This window comes from Gavia stellata, chromosome 7 (assembly GCF_030936135.1).
Source record: "Gavia stellata isolate bGavSte3 chromosome 7, bGavSte3.hap2, whole genome shotgun sequence".
NCBI lineage: Eukaryota > Metazoa > Chordata > Aves > Gaviiformes > Gaviidae > Gavia > Gavia stellata.
In genome coordinates this window covers 44,464,828-44,478,251 of record NC_082600.1, presented here as the reverse complement: position 1 = coordinate 44,478,251, position 13,424 = coordinate 44,464,828, and the positions used below count along the sequence as shown (strand labels likewise).

Here is a 13,424-nt window from a genome sequence, read left to right as displayed (position 1 = left end):
AGCCAAATCAAACTTGCACCAGGAGAAGGACCTGTGCTTTGTGTGAAAGTGTCTCCACTGGCTTGTATGGACGATTCAGCTACGTTGGTACTTTGGATAGGGTTTCCCTACTGGGTTCCAGTTTGACATCCTCTCTGTCAAGTGGTTTGTGTGCTTGCCAGAGGAAAGGTCCGGTCCTGCTGTTTCTCAGAAATGGATGCTTTGTGCTGTAGGAAAGCAAAGTTTCCAGGTTGGATGCAAATGTAACTGACTGAGGAGGCTTTGTACACGGGAGTGCCTGAGGAAAGGGAATTCTTTCCTTCTTCCTGCAGATAAGCTGATTATAGTCAGGCGGGAACAGTGGCTGCCTTTCTTGTTGCTGTAGTTGCATAGCAAATAAGTGGTGGTGGTCATGAAATTATTCATCTGCTTCTAAATCCTTGCCCCAGTTTTTTTTTTTTATAGCCTGCCATAATGGAAGTCTCAAGCTGATTACATGGTAACTACTTCTTTCTTGGGCCTGGACTTACCTGCTGTTAATGTAAATCAGATATCCTCTAGTTCCCTATTAAAGGGCAGAGGGGTGAGAAGGAGCTGAGAAATTTAGCTTTAAAATGGCACTTGAGTAAGTCTTGCATTATCTATCTTTTGAAATAGCTGTACATGCTCATAGTGTCTCCACTGTGTTGCTTTTTCCCTGGGCCAAGTCACTGTAGTGTCAGAAATAACGGGGGCAAATAACCTTTTTATTGATCAGGCGGCTGGCACATATTTGGACAACAAGGCGGGGTGGGATCTGTAGACGTGATCTTTTCTGTGGGAGTTGTGTAATTTAAAAATGCCCTGAGGCATATAACTCCACATGGCGGAGGAGCTTGCCAAGCCACTCTCCATCATTTATCAACAGTCCTGGTTAACAGGGAAGGTCCCAGACGACTGGAGGCTTGCCAGCGTGACGCCCATCTACAAGAAGGGCTGGAAGGATGATCCAGGGAACTACAGGCCTGACCTCAGTGCCGGGGAAGATTATGGAAAGGTTCATCTTGAGGGCGCTCACAGGGCACGTGCAGTACAACCAAGGGATCAGGCCCAGCCAGCACGGGTTCATGAAAAGGCAGGTCCTGCTTAATCAGCCTGATCTCCTTCTATGCCCAGGTGACCCGCCTAGAGGATGAGGGAAAGGCTGTCGACGTTGTCTACCTGGACTTTAGTAAAGCCTTCGACACTGTCTCCCACAGCATTCTCCTGGAGAAGCTGGCAAAGCTTAGACAGGTGCACTCTTTGCTGGGTAAAAAACTGGCTGGACGGCCGAGCCCAGAGAGTCGTGGTGAATCGAGTGAAATCCAGTTGGTGGCCGGTCACAAGCAGAGTCCCCCAGGGCTCAGTTTCGGGGCCGGTCTTGTTTAATATATTGATCGATGATCTGGATGAGGGGATCGAGTGCTCCCTCATTAAGTTTGCAGACAACACCAAGTTGGGTGGGAGTGTTGATCTGCTGGAGGGTCGGAAGGCTCTGCAGAGGGATCTGGACAGGCTGGATCCATGGGCCAAGGCCAATTGTATGAGGTTCAACAAGGCCAAGTGCCGGGTCCTGCACTTTGGCCACAACAACCCGAGGCAACGCTACAGGCTTGGGGACGAGCGGCTGGAAACCTGCCTGGTAGAAAAGGACCTGGGGGTGTTGATTGACAGCCGGCTGAATATGAGCCAGCAGTGTGCCCAGGTGGCCAAGAAGGCCAACGCCATCCTGGCCTGGATCAGAAATGGTGTGGCCAGCAGGAGTAGGGAGGTGATCGTGCCCCTGTACTCGGCGCTGGTGAGGCCGCACCTCAAATGCTGTGTTCAGGTTTGGGCCCCTCACTACAAGAAGGACATTGAGGTGCTGGAGCGTGTCCAGAGAAGGGCGATGAAGCTGGTGAGGGGTCTGGAGCACAAGTCTGATGAGGAGCGGCTGAGGGAGCTGGGGTTGTTCAGTCTGGAGAAGAGGAGGCTGAGGGGAGACCTCATCGCTCTCTACAGTTACCTGAAAGGGGGTTGCAGAGAGGTGGGTGTTGGTCTCTTCTCCCAAGTGACTAGCGACAGGACAAGAGGAAATGGCCTCAGGTTGCGCCAGGGGAGGTTCAGGCTGGATATTAGGAAAAATTTCTTTCCTGAGAGAGTGGTGAAGCACTGGAAGAGGCTGCCCAGGGAGGTGGTGGAGTCACCATCGCTGGAGGTGTTCAAGGAACGTGTGGACGTGGCATTGTGGGACATGGTTTAATGGGCATGGTGGTGTTGGTTGATGGTTGGACTTAATGATCTTACAGGTCTTTTCCAACCATAGTGATTCTGTGAACTCAGTCCACCCCAGCGTGCAGGAGCTGGATGGCTCCTGTTGCTGCCTAAGAGCTGGAGTCCTGTGACTAAATCTCTGGGTTGCTTGGCCTGTCGCCCATGGTGGTTGCTGCTGCAGGCATCTGTGTAGCATTTGTGCAGGGTTAGTTGCCTCCCTGGTCGCCTGTGCAAACAGGTGCTTTTTGCGCAGACGTTAATTTGCAGTGTGTAGTTCAATGTGTGAGCTCAAGGAATTCCTATAAGATGAAACCTTTAGTGAAACCCTTTTGGCAGAGGTTGTTGAGAAGCTCACAGGGACTCTTGTTTTCCCAGTCTCCTCCTTCTGTTATCAGGCCTTTCTCAAGAGGAGGCATCGCAGGGGCTTCTGCTTCCCTTTAACTGAAGTGAAGGTAACTGTAGAGTAGTGAGGTAAGGAAGCTGAGAGCAGTGAGCAGTCTGGTATTAAATGCTCATGGCAATTTCCTTGAAGTAAAACTTCATTTCCTTTCCTGTTAAACACATTGGGTGGACTTGTGGGGAGCTTTATGAAATCTTTCCCCTTAAAAGGAACCCTGCATGTGGGATAGCTGTATCCTGCATGTGTAATTTTTTTTCCCTTCTCAAAACTAGCTGTTGTATTTTTCCTTATAGAGCAATAACAAGACAGCAAGCACCCACTTACATGATTTCTGCGTAGAATGAACATCCTCAGGTCCAGCCTTCTTGTCTCCCAGACCTAGGGTATGCTCCTACAACTGGAAGTGCTGGAACCAGTCCTGCACAGCAGAGTCCAAAATGTCTGTTAACCTTTGCAGCCACAGAAGCATGCAAAGATGGTGACTAAGGTTCATGCAAAGATGGTGACTAAGGTTCATGAGATTTAAGCTGTGTAATGCTGAAAGTGCTGGGGAAAGAAATAGAGGAGGGAAGGTAAGCCTTCAAGCCTGAGGGTGCAAGTGGTAACTGCATACACACTTTCAATCAATGTAACTTTGTGCCTGTGGACCTCAGGACAGTTGTTAGCGTTGGGGGACATGCATCTATTTGCTTGTAACCTGTTTTATGTTCTGTTCTTCTCTGTTTCTCCATTAGATGTCCTCATTGGGCAATTGAACTCTGTATTTAAAGGACATTTGAAAAACTTAAGATAAAAATTGCATCTAGAAACTGTGTGTGTATGTTCTCATTCCCATTCCATGGGCAGGACCCATTCCTTTACCTGGCTTGCCTGGCTGAGAAATAGCTTGCTGGGAAGGTACTGCCGTAGAGGGTCAATTAAGTTAATAGGTGGTGTAATGAAGGCTGTTCCTCTTTGAATTCTCTTGATGCAGCTATGCTAGCTGGGCAGGGAGAGAATTCTGCTCTTTCTGATGGTGCTGGGCTAATTATCTTGGGCTAATCATGAAGGGATTAATAAGCATGTAATGAACCTATTTCTGACTAACAGCTTTGGCACCTCTATTAGGAGGAGCATGTCACTTAGAACCTCAGCAGTACAGCAGTACTGTCACATTCGGCTTGGCCTGAAAGCAGCACGGGCACTGAGCTGTGTGTTTCTTGAAGCTGTGTCAGTGAGGTAGAAAAGTTGGTGAGACTGAGCTTCGGCTTTTCTGAGGTTCTCCAGGCTGATGACATTAATTCAAATGTAGTTTTTTTCCCCCTGTGGATCTATCTTTGCCTCACTTCTAACATCAAAGTGGAAAGAGCCTCAGAAATGCCTGAAGTTGTCACGTGAAATGTGTTGCATAAAATTGGTGATAGAAACTATTGGTAAGATCTGGATGAAGGAAAGATAATTGAGCAACTGATGATAGCTGGTTTAATTTTTCTTAACTTCATATTAATTAAAAAATGAGTTGAGGAAGCATTGTGTTAATACTGTAATCTTAGTGAGGGAAAAGATCCTGTAAGTACTTTAAGCCATTGTTGCTGTGTGGGCCAATTCAGGTTATAATGGAAAAGTTGAACAGGGAATGAAAGAGGATTCTTCTAGTTAGCTGCTTGTTTGAGAGGAGCTAGTGCCACCTTCTTAAGAAAATGATGTATAAAATCCTAGCAGTGGTCTCCACGGAAATATATTTCAGCTCATCAGTTAATGACAGGTACAGCGCAATGCTGTCTAATAAAACTGATCCAGATCTTCAAATGCCACCTCTTTGGCTATTTTAATATGACACAAGTGATATCTACAGAGCTAATGTGTTATTTCACAAAAAAGAAAATCCTCTGGTCTTAAATCTAGTGGTGTTTCTTGGTTCTGGCACGGCACCCCAGGCCACAGTCTTTCTAGAATGGATGCAAGGAGCAAGTACTGCCATGTGTGTCCCTGTTGACATATTTCAAACCTTATTTTGTGAAACAATCCCTAGAAAGGGGGAAAAGAAATACATAAAGGGAAACTTGTCCTCTATGCATTCAAGATTTAGCTGCTTGTAATATACTAAAGGGGCAATTCTGATGTTGTTTGCCTGTCTATGTTGACTAGAGATTTGAATGAATTACTGCAAATGAAAGATGAGCCCTGTCCTATTGCCAGGCAGGTTTGCATGAATCCTGTGTTTCATGAAGAAATGCTTGCTATCCTTATTCTTCCATTAAGAAGCTTTGTCTGGCAATTATGTTAAACTTCTCTAACTACTCCATTGCACTCATTCCAGAGGTCAAATTCTGTAGGCTGTAGTATGAGTAACTTCTGTGCCTGTATCTTATGAATGCATAATGTTTTTGCCTTGCTTCACCTATTTAGTTTGGCAGACAAGATAGACTATTGAAGTTATGTGAAAATCTGAGAAGTCTTTTGAACTGCCCTGGGTGATGGTTTTGCCATGCGCACAGGTAGGAAGGAGTGTATGTGAGGTGGGGGAGTTTGTATTCTCTGGGGACGCTTGTATAAACTCCTTTATTTTCTTTTTGAGTGTATAAAAGTGCAGAGTCCACAGTGCTGTGCAAATAATTGACCGGCTGAAGTTGCACAGCATTGCTTTTTGATGCGTTTTAGTCCGTTGGATGCAGTGTGCACAAGTGACATGTGCAGACTAGCTTCCCTGGAACCATGTAACAGGGTCCAGGGTGAAATGTCTGTCTTTTATTTTGCCAGCTCTTATCTGAGGGTTGAGGTCCGTCCTACCTGCATTCTTACTACACAGTGTGAACTCAGTCTTCTTTCCCGAGCTAAGATTGCATGGTACTTAGCAATCTAGGATTTCTATCTAGGTGAGATGAGAAAGCTATAGGATTACGAATATGATCCAGTCATCGGTGCCGTACATTGCGAATGAGTTTGGCTGTGTTCCCTTCCCCTTAGAAAAGGTATAAATGCTCTGCTTGTGGTTTCACCTGTTAGGCAAATGCCTGTGTGCCCTGCTGTTGTCAGCCGTGTGAAGGCCCGAAGTAACAGCGGGTGCAGCAGGGTGGACACAGCGGTACCGTTCTCACCTGCCTGGGCGGTACAGTGACTCCAGCTCATATCACGTCTTTATTCAGTCTTGATGGCCTTTCTGGCGGCACGTAGCTCTCTATACATAAAACAGGTATGAAAAGAAACGCCTAGTCTGTTCCCTTTTGAATTTTTGAGAATTTATTTCATTTCCACATTGCTTTGCTGCCACAAGGGGGTAGTGTTGCTTCTGCTCCTTGCTTTCCCCATCTCCTTGCGGAACCGGAAAGTTTCTGAGTTCTTGTATAAAGAAAACAAGGTAGGTTGAGGACCCCCATAGTCCTAAATTGCAGCTTATCTCCTTAGTTACCATACATTTGCAAGTTCTTCAATGTTTGGGGAAAGGCATGAATGGGGATCCGGAGGGAGCAGCTTATCCTCTTGCTTCTTGAAAGGGTTTGAATGGGACAGATGTGGATCTCGAGATGAAGCAGGTATTTTGTCTTTCTGACATGCAAATGCCGATGAGTTAGAGCTGTAAAAGACCAACTTTGCAGAAGTCTCAACGACTTGCTCATTGCCTACCAAGCCTGGAGCAGACCTTTCTTTGCAGTCTTCCTTGTCAAAGGTTTTGTTTGCATTTAAATGGTTGCTTGTCCATCCTCAGAAGACTTCCATAATACAGGGTTTATTTTCTGGAGGAATGCTTGGCAGATGTTGATTGGCGTCTGGGCGGTCACCTTTTCCACGGGGCTGTGTTTATTTTCTTGTTCAAGTATGCTGTAAGCTATTACCTAAATTTTTGGGCTTTTCCATAAGAAGGTCATGAATATGGTTTGGGTTTTTTTCTGATGCAAATAGGTATGGCTTACTCATGGCCATGAGGGGATGCCTCTTCTGGTTCTAAATTGTAGATGTGGTGTTGGCTTGTGGTCAAGCTGAAACCAGTCAGTGGTTAAAGTAGATTGACAGGGTAGGAGCACTCCCATTCCTGCCCAGCCACGGTGAGTGCTGTATGTGAAATGGAAAAGAGGATACTCACTTTTACAGCTTGTTCTTGAGTGTCTGCTGGAGCCAGAGCTTCTGATGTGCCGCTCTGGTTTTTTGATTTAAATGACCAGATCTCTGCATATATTGGCTTCTGATAGGTTTCTCACTGTGTAAAGCACTGAATGAATAGGTGTGTCTCGCTCATATCCTAGCTTTAAAAACAAAACAACCAGAACATTTCCTTGCTCTCTGCTGTGGGTACAACAGAGCTGTCTACTAGGAGACAGTTCTGTGGCTGAAATTTACCCTCAAAATAAGAGGGTAGTGCTACTCCCTTAACTTTTTTCAGGGGAGGGAATTAAAGCAGGAGGGAATTGCCTTACCTGAAGCTACAAAATGTGTCTCGTGCTGGAGCCAGAACACATACCCTGGTGTATTCTGTCTTGTTTTGTTCCTTATTTCACCGAACTCATGTTGTTACTATTTGTTTCCTAATTGCTTACAGCAGTTGTGGCTTGCTTATTCAAGTATGTCATATTTGTTGCAGCAGTGATGTGTTGAGTTCACTGAAAAAGGGGGACTTGAGCAGGAGGAGGGCACACGTCTGAGCTGTGGAGAAGAGAGGCAGCAGTATGGTGCTGGCTGCTCAGGCTGCACATCAGTGGGAATGTGGCCTGTGCCACATCTAAATGGACCCACCCCTTACGTTCTGGCCCATTACTTGTGGAAACCTTGCTAGCCTGGTGTCCTGGCGTTTGTAGTTTGAGCTCAGCATTTTGTTTAAACTTACGGTGTGTAGACCTTACCTGTGCTGCGGAAAGAAGGGTTTTCTGGCAACCTTGTAGCCTCCACATGTAATGTGATAGTTTTGGAAAAGTTTATGCTGTGGTGTTTTCAGGCTTGGTAGGAAATAATTCCAAAGATGCTTGTTACGATTCTTGAAAATGATGGTGATAGAGATAAGTAATGTCTCAGAAGTTAGCGAGGAACAGTGGGGTAAATAGACATTATGAAGGGGTTTGCAAGCAGAGGTTCAGGTTTGTGGTTGGAGAGAGGGGCTTGGGGGGAGAAGGTCAAAACTGTGGGGCTGGGGAATGATTTCTGGAAATGCTCGCCCGGAGACACAGGAATGAATGAAGACCTAGTTTCTTCGTGCCAAACATAAAGTGAAGTGATAATCTGAAGGTGACATGAACATTTAGACATGATAATTAGCCGTGGGTGATGGGTGAGATGTGCAGGTTGTAGACAAACTTGGCAAGTATTGTTTGCTTGGCCTTTTCTAAAAATGGAAAATACAAATCAGTTTTATCATGAGAATGTAACCACAGCCTGAACTGTAGGAGAGGCTGCCATGATATCTAAATGTCCAAGTTGATGTCTACGTGGGCTCTGAGGTTATTGCTGCCACCTTTCCAGCTTTGTGGCTTTTCCCAGACCGAGCCTGCTGTCTTTGTGTGGGCAGGAAAGACTTCGTTTTACTGACAGTGGTAGAAGTTTGAGCTCTTGAAAGCGCTGGTAGTTGCTATGTAGAAGAGCAAATGAAAGAGGTGTCTGTTTTCTTGCATAAACGTTCCTCCCCATGCCTTTGCTGGTTTCATGATTTAAGAATAATGTAAGGTTGCTAGAGCCCTCTTATTTCCTTACTGAGAGTTGGTGGGGGAAAAAATGATGCCTTGTCCTTTTGCTCTTGCAGTGACTAATAGAGGTCACTCCCTTCTGCTGAGCTTCCCTGAGTACTTCAGAAAGCTGAGCATGTGCAGTCTTCACCAAACTTGCAGAAAGGCTTAAGCCTTCTTTTCTTTTTCTTGGCCTGAATTTGAATGTATAGCAATGACTGTAGCATACAAAAAGAGATTGTTTTCCCCATGTTACTCTTGCAGCAGCTTGGCTTGCAAATTAAGCAGGTATAGAAATAACTCTGCTTTCTCAAAGACCTTCATGGTGTTTCTCCAGTCAAACCGCTCCCCTTCTCTCACCTCTGTTTTTGGTGGTCCAGGCCTAGCAATGAGGAGTTCACCTGTAAAAGAAATAGGTAAACTTTGTTTCTCTGCAGTCCCCAGGAAACGGAGACCTGTTTCCCTACAGGTATTTGTCTATGGCATTGTTCTGGGACTTTGCTTTGTGTTTGCCTGATCCAGCATGGCAGCAAGGGAACTTGCTGAAACTGGATTCCAGTGATGTTTCTTAATGAGGATGGAAGAGGTACGTACTTCCAAACTGGCTTACTTTTTTGCTTCTACAGAGGAGTAATGAGATCTAGAGTTGGGTGTGTTGTTTTGGGGTGGGTTTTTTTTATTTTGAGGAAGGCCTGTATGAGATGACCATACAACAAAGATTTTGGATAATGACAGATTGCTTAGAAGTTGAAAGACAGCTGACTTCAAACAGATAGCTATTTGAGGCTGCCATAAGACATATCCGTTCTCAGCTTTCCTACAGAAAGGGAAGAAGTGTGAATAGCTTCCCTCTCTTGAAAGCCATCCTTTGTTAGGTTGTCTGTATCCTGTGCTGCCTGCACATGGCTTCCCTGTGGGCTCCTGATCCAACTGCTGCAGGGTGGGCAGCATGTCCAGACAAGCTCGCTTGACCTGGAACAGATGCTCCTGTTCCCATTTTTTACTTAAGTGCATTGAGTTCATGTACTTGTAGTATTCTGTCTAGGGGATGATGCTCAACTTAGGATTAACGGTGGTCTTTGACATGCTTAAACTGTCTAGCTAGATTCCTAGAGCTTGTTGTTTGGCTTCAGATAAGTGATGTTAAAACAATCTCTAAGTTTTATTTTGGTTTTGTTTTCCTTTTGCCAAGAAACAAGTTATGGGCGGGCCCTCAGACCTTCTGTTTCAGGCCTGTTTGCTCAACTGAAAGCTCTGTGTAGCTTTCTTGAGTGTGGGGAGGAGCTGGAGATGTTGGCAGTATAGCGTGCCTCTTTTTTATGCTAACACAAGCCCTTAATCATTAGATGTGCAGTCACTTACATATATTGCATTCGAGCACTCATTCTTTACGCTCTTTATAAATGCACACAGCACGGTGTGCCTGGGGACAAAGTGCCCTCATCCAATTATTTGCTCCTTATTACACAGTCTGGGCTGGAGAACTTGCAGCAGAGCACCATGCATCTACTCTTTGGGCCTGGAGCAAGAGGAGAGAGAGGGACCTGTGATCAGTTGAGCTGTTCTGATCTGTTGAATAGCTAGCATGCATTTTAAACATTTTCTACATACATATTTAACTGATTGTACCAAATGGCTGCTTGTGTGATGATGTAACTGACCCCCTCCCTTGCTTTTCTTGAGAAAGCACCTGCTGGAACTGAAGGCTGTGAATAAACAGCGTTACTTATCTGCCAGGAAACTGAGTAATTTTTCTGCTTGAAATACATTAGTTTCAAATCCTTCCCCTGTCTTCATGAAGTGGGAGGGCTGGGGTAAGTGGCTGAACTGCCGTGCTGGTCATCTGACTCTCTTCATTATTCCAGCCTGAACAAGAGCATTTTAAAGGAAGTGATTGCTGTGTGGTGGGACTTCTGTTTTCATAGCCTTAGAAAGCCTATGGAGATAACGGTACGGCTTCTGCCCCCTCAGGAAAGACACCTCCTCTTCAATTCCCTATGGAGAAGCAGGAGCCCTATGTAATTATCCCAGAAGCTGACGCAGATCTGCGTGCGTGGGTAAGCAGAGATTTCTGCTGTCCACACAATCTGTGGTGTTGGGAACTCCCAGAACAAGGAGAATTTGAAGCAGACATTATACATACGAAGGTAGGTAGAAGAGCCCGCAGAAGAGTAAAGCTGTCTGCAGGCTGAGGGAGTTCACTGTCTTGGCTATGTTCTGGCCATGCTTTCAAGCCTGTTATCATAACCATGATGACTAGGATTCCCTCTAGCTGAATTTCTGATATAATCGCATGTTGTTAAGGGTCTAGGTGGAGGAATGCGATGTCTGTCTTCAGCTTCGCTGAGGTGCCTGCCCCATTCTGAGCACTGGTATAAAACTGCCACTGTAGAGTGAAATAGCACATGCAGTAGCTTGAGCTGATTTAAATTTCTTCTCCCCTCCCTGCCCCTCAAGTTTTGCCCCTGCAAAATGGAAGTGCAAGATCTTTCATTGTTCTTTCCATGTTAGAGTTATTACCAAACTAATCAATGCTGCCATAGCTGCTCTTGACCCTTTTAATATCTATCATGGATGTGCGCTTCCTCTTGCCTGTTGAAATAACGCATTAATCATTCCCTGGGCGCTGTATGATGAGGACCTCTGCGTAATGCTCCCTCATCTTTTGTTCTGATGCATGGCCTTTGTCAGCAGGTGAAGTAATAGATTAACAGTGCGACCTTGGGTGCACTTAAAAAATCTGTCATCTTCCTCAGAGCCACTGACTTCCCTTATGATGAGGTCCAAAGGTGCTGTGTAGCTTCTCTGGCATCAAGTAGTAAACGGAAGTTGAAGTTTGTAGTCCAAGAGCAGAGGTGCAGTAATAGCGAAATTCATCATGTGGTATTACTTCCTAGTTAAACTGAAGCAGATAAACTTTAAAGGGTTAACTGTGTTCTTGAAACTCTGCTCCCTGCCTTGTGATTAGGAGAACTCAAATCCCAACACTTGTTTCTGCTGTTCAAACTCTTACCTACAGTTCTTTGTTTCGTGTAACTGTGCTTCTTCCCAAATGTACTCCTTCCCACCCTGGCTGAAGACCTGACGTGCTGTTTGTTTTCTGACGGAGAAATCCTTACAGCTTGTTTTCTACAGGATTCTTGCCCAGAATCAGTGAAGGGGGAAAAATATTTTTTGTGATAACTTCTATCCTACATCAAACCTGCTTCTCTGACAACTCCATACCTCCAGCTGGGAAGGATGTCTTCTCTGTCCCTGGTTGCCCTTCAGAGTTAGCACAAGTTCTTTCTCAAACAGGCCAAAGTGTTCTACAAAGGCCATGTTTAGAATGTATCTGTGATCGCGTATTGCATCTTTGCTGTCACTGCTTTCTCTCAAGAAAGGAAATTTTCTTGCAAAGGACGTTCATTACCTGGAATAACTTAAAGAAAAAAGAAAAGGTGATGAAAAGAATGCCTAATAGGGCTTGGATACTCATAAGAAAGGCAGCCACTAACTCCCGTTCCTCACTGAGGATGAGTTGTATGGCAAGAATGTGAACAAGGGGAGGGAGGAGCTAACTCGGAGAACTGCAAAAGTGAGTGTTGAGGTTTTCATCGGTAGTGGAATTCTCAGGGTATTTATCTCTTGTAGATGGTTATAACTGTCTTAAGAAAAGTTTGTTTTGTTTGACTGTTCCTTCTCTTCTTAATCATCTGCTTCTGACCTGTCTTAATTCAAATCTTGATGCCAGGCTAAGTATGTCTAACCATAACCACGTGAAAGCTGAAACACTCTAGAAATGTTAGCTTAGAGGTATCAGAGTAGATTATGTTAAGGACTTAATTTTAGAAATCATCTTTTCAGGCAATCTTTAGAACTGCATACTGATTGCTTTTTTATTTTAAGCTTGAATATGAAACTGGTGATAGCAATAGTGTTTTTCTGTTTGACAAGAACTACAAAACTTTTATGGAAAATGAAGCTATGGAACAAAATGCTTGATGGTTTCTCCCTACGTGATTTCAGTTTGCTCTTTGAAAGTAGGCAACACAATACAGAGATGTCTGAGATAATTTTTCCCTATTCTTCTGAGAAAGGGGAAGGGAAAAAAAACCCAAGCTAGTGGATTGGGTTGGTTGAGATTTTTGTTTAGAATAGTTTTCTAGTGTTCTATTGAGGCTATAATTGATCTCCCAAGAATTAATTAGGCTTGTTAACAGTTAATAATTGAGCTTAGGATTTGAGGGAGGGTAGCAGTGCTATTGGGCAGCTGGAGAACATTCAGCTGACTTCATGCTTCAGCTTTCTTGTTATCTTTAGGTTAAACGTTGCCCTGCCGTAAGAGGAAGATGACTGAAGGGAATCTAGTTTTAAACTGCTGCTATTCTTTACGTTCCTATGAGGAACCACAGGAGCACATCCCTAGGAACGAGCGCTCAGGAGAAGTGACTGCTGGCTGTAATTTGGAGGGCTGAAAAAGGGATGTAATATGAAGTAGTGCAGTAATTTCACCTCCAAATGGGCAGTAGGGGATATAAAAGCCTTTCCAGCGAAGATATAAAACCGGAGGAGGAAACTCACAGAAGCTGCCACAGTTGTCAATGTACTTCTGCTTCGAAGGATAACAATGAATTGCTCTGGCTTAGGCCCTCTTCATAGCTGAAGGCTGGGACTGTGGGAGAGCAGGAGTGAAAATGAAATTTTACTGGTTTGCTCTGGTTGTCGGTGTGCAGCAGCTTAGGAGGACGGCAGCTGACTGAACACCCTTTTGATTTTAAGGAAACTAAGCCTCAGTGCTGTTAGTTATTGCCTCCCTTTCGGATGGGGAGGAAAGCCCTTCCCTCCGTGTCGTGTGGAATAGCGCTACCCAGTAATGCGCGTGCTGTGACAGCAAATCTAAGATGTGGTGTAGGAATTGCATATTCTTAGAAACTGTTACAGAGAAGTTAAATTTGCTGCATTTAAGCATCTTCTCAAAGCCTGCTGAGATGAATCACTGTCCCAAGAGGCTCTTGGTGGTGATCCTCGCCCCCGTGGGGAGAGTGTGCGTATAGTCCAATGGCTGATGCGCTGTAAGGAGGTTGCTTCATGACTTTTTTTTCCCCTCAAGCTGCAGCTTTGGGCATTCAGCTGCTTCATTCCTGAGAAATTTCTCTTTTCTGCTT

General features: G+C 44.9%; 1 protein-coding gene across 5 annotated transcripts in view; it reads left to right on the top strand.

Moving 5' to 3' along the window:
• AMBRA1 (autophagy and beclin 1 regulator 1) overlaps nt 1-13,424 on the top strand; it is a 124,820-nt gene that overhangs the window by 5,867 nt on the left and 105,529 nt on the right. The gene's annotated exons all lie outside the window — the stretch shown is intronic.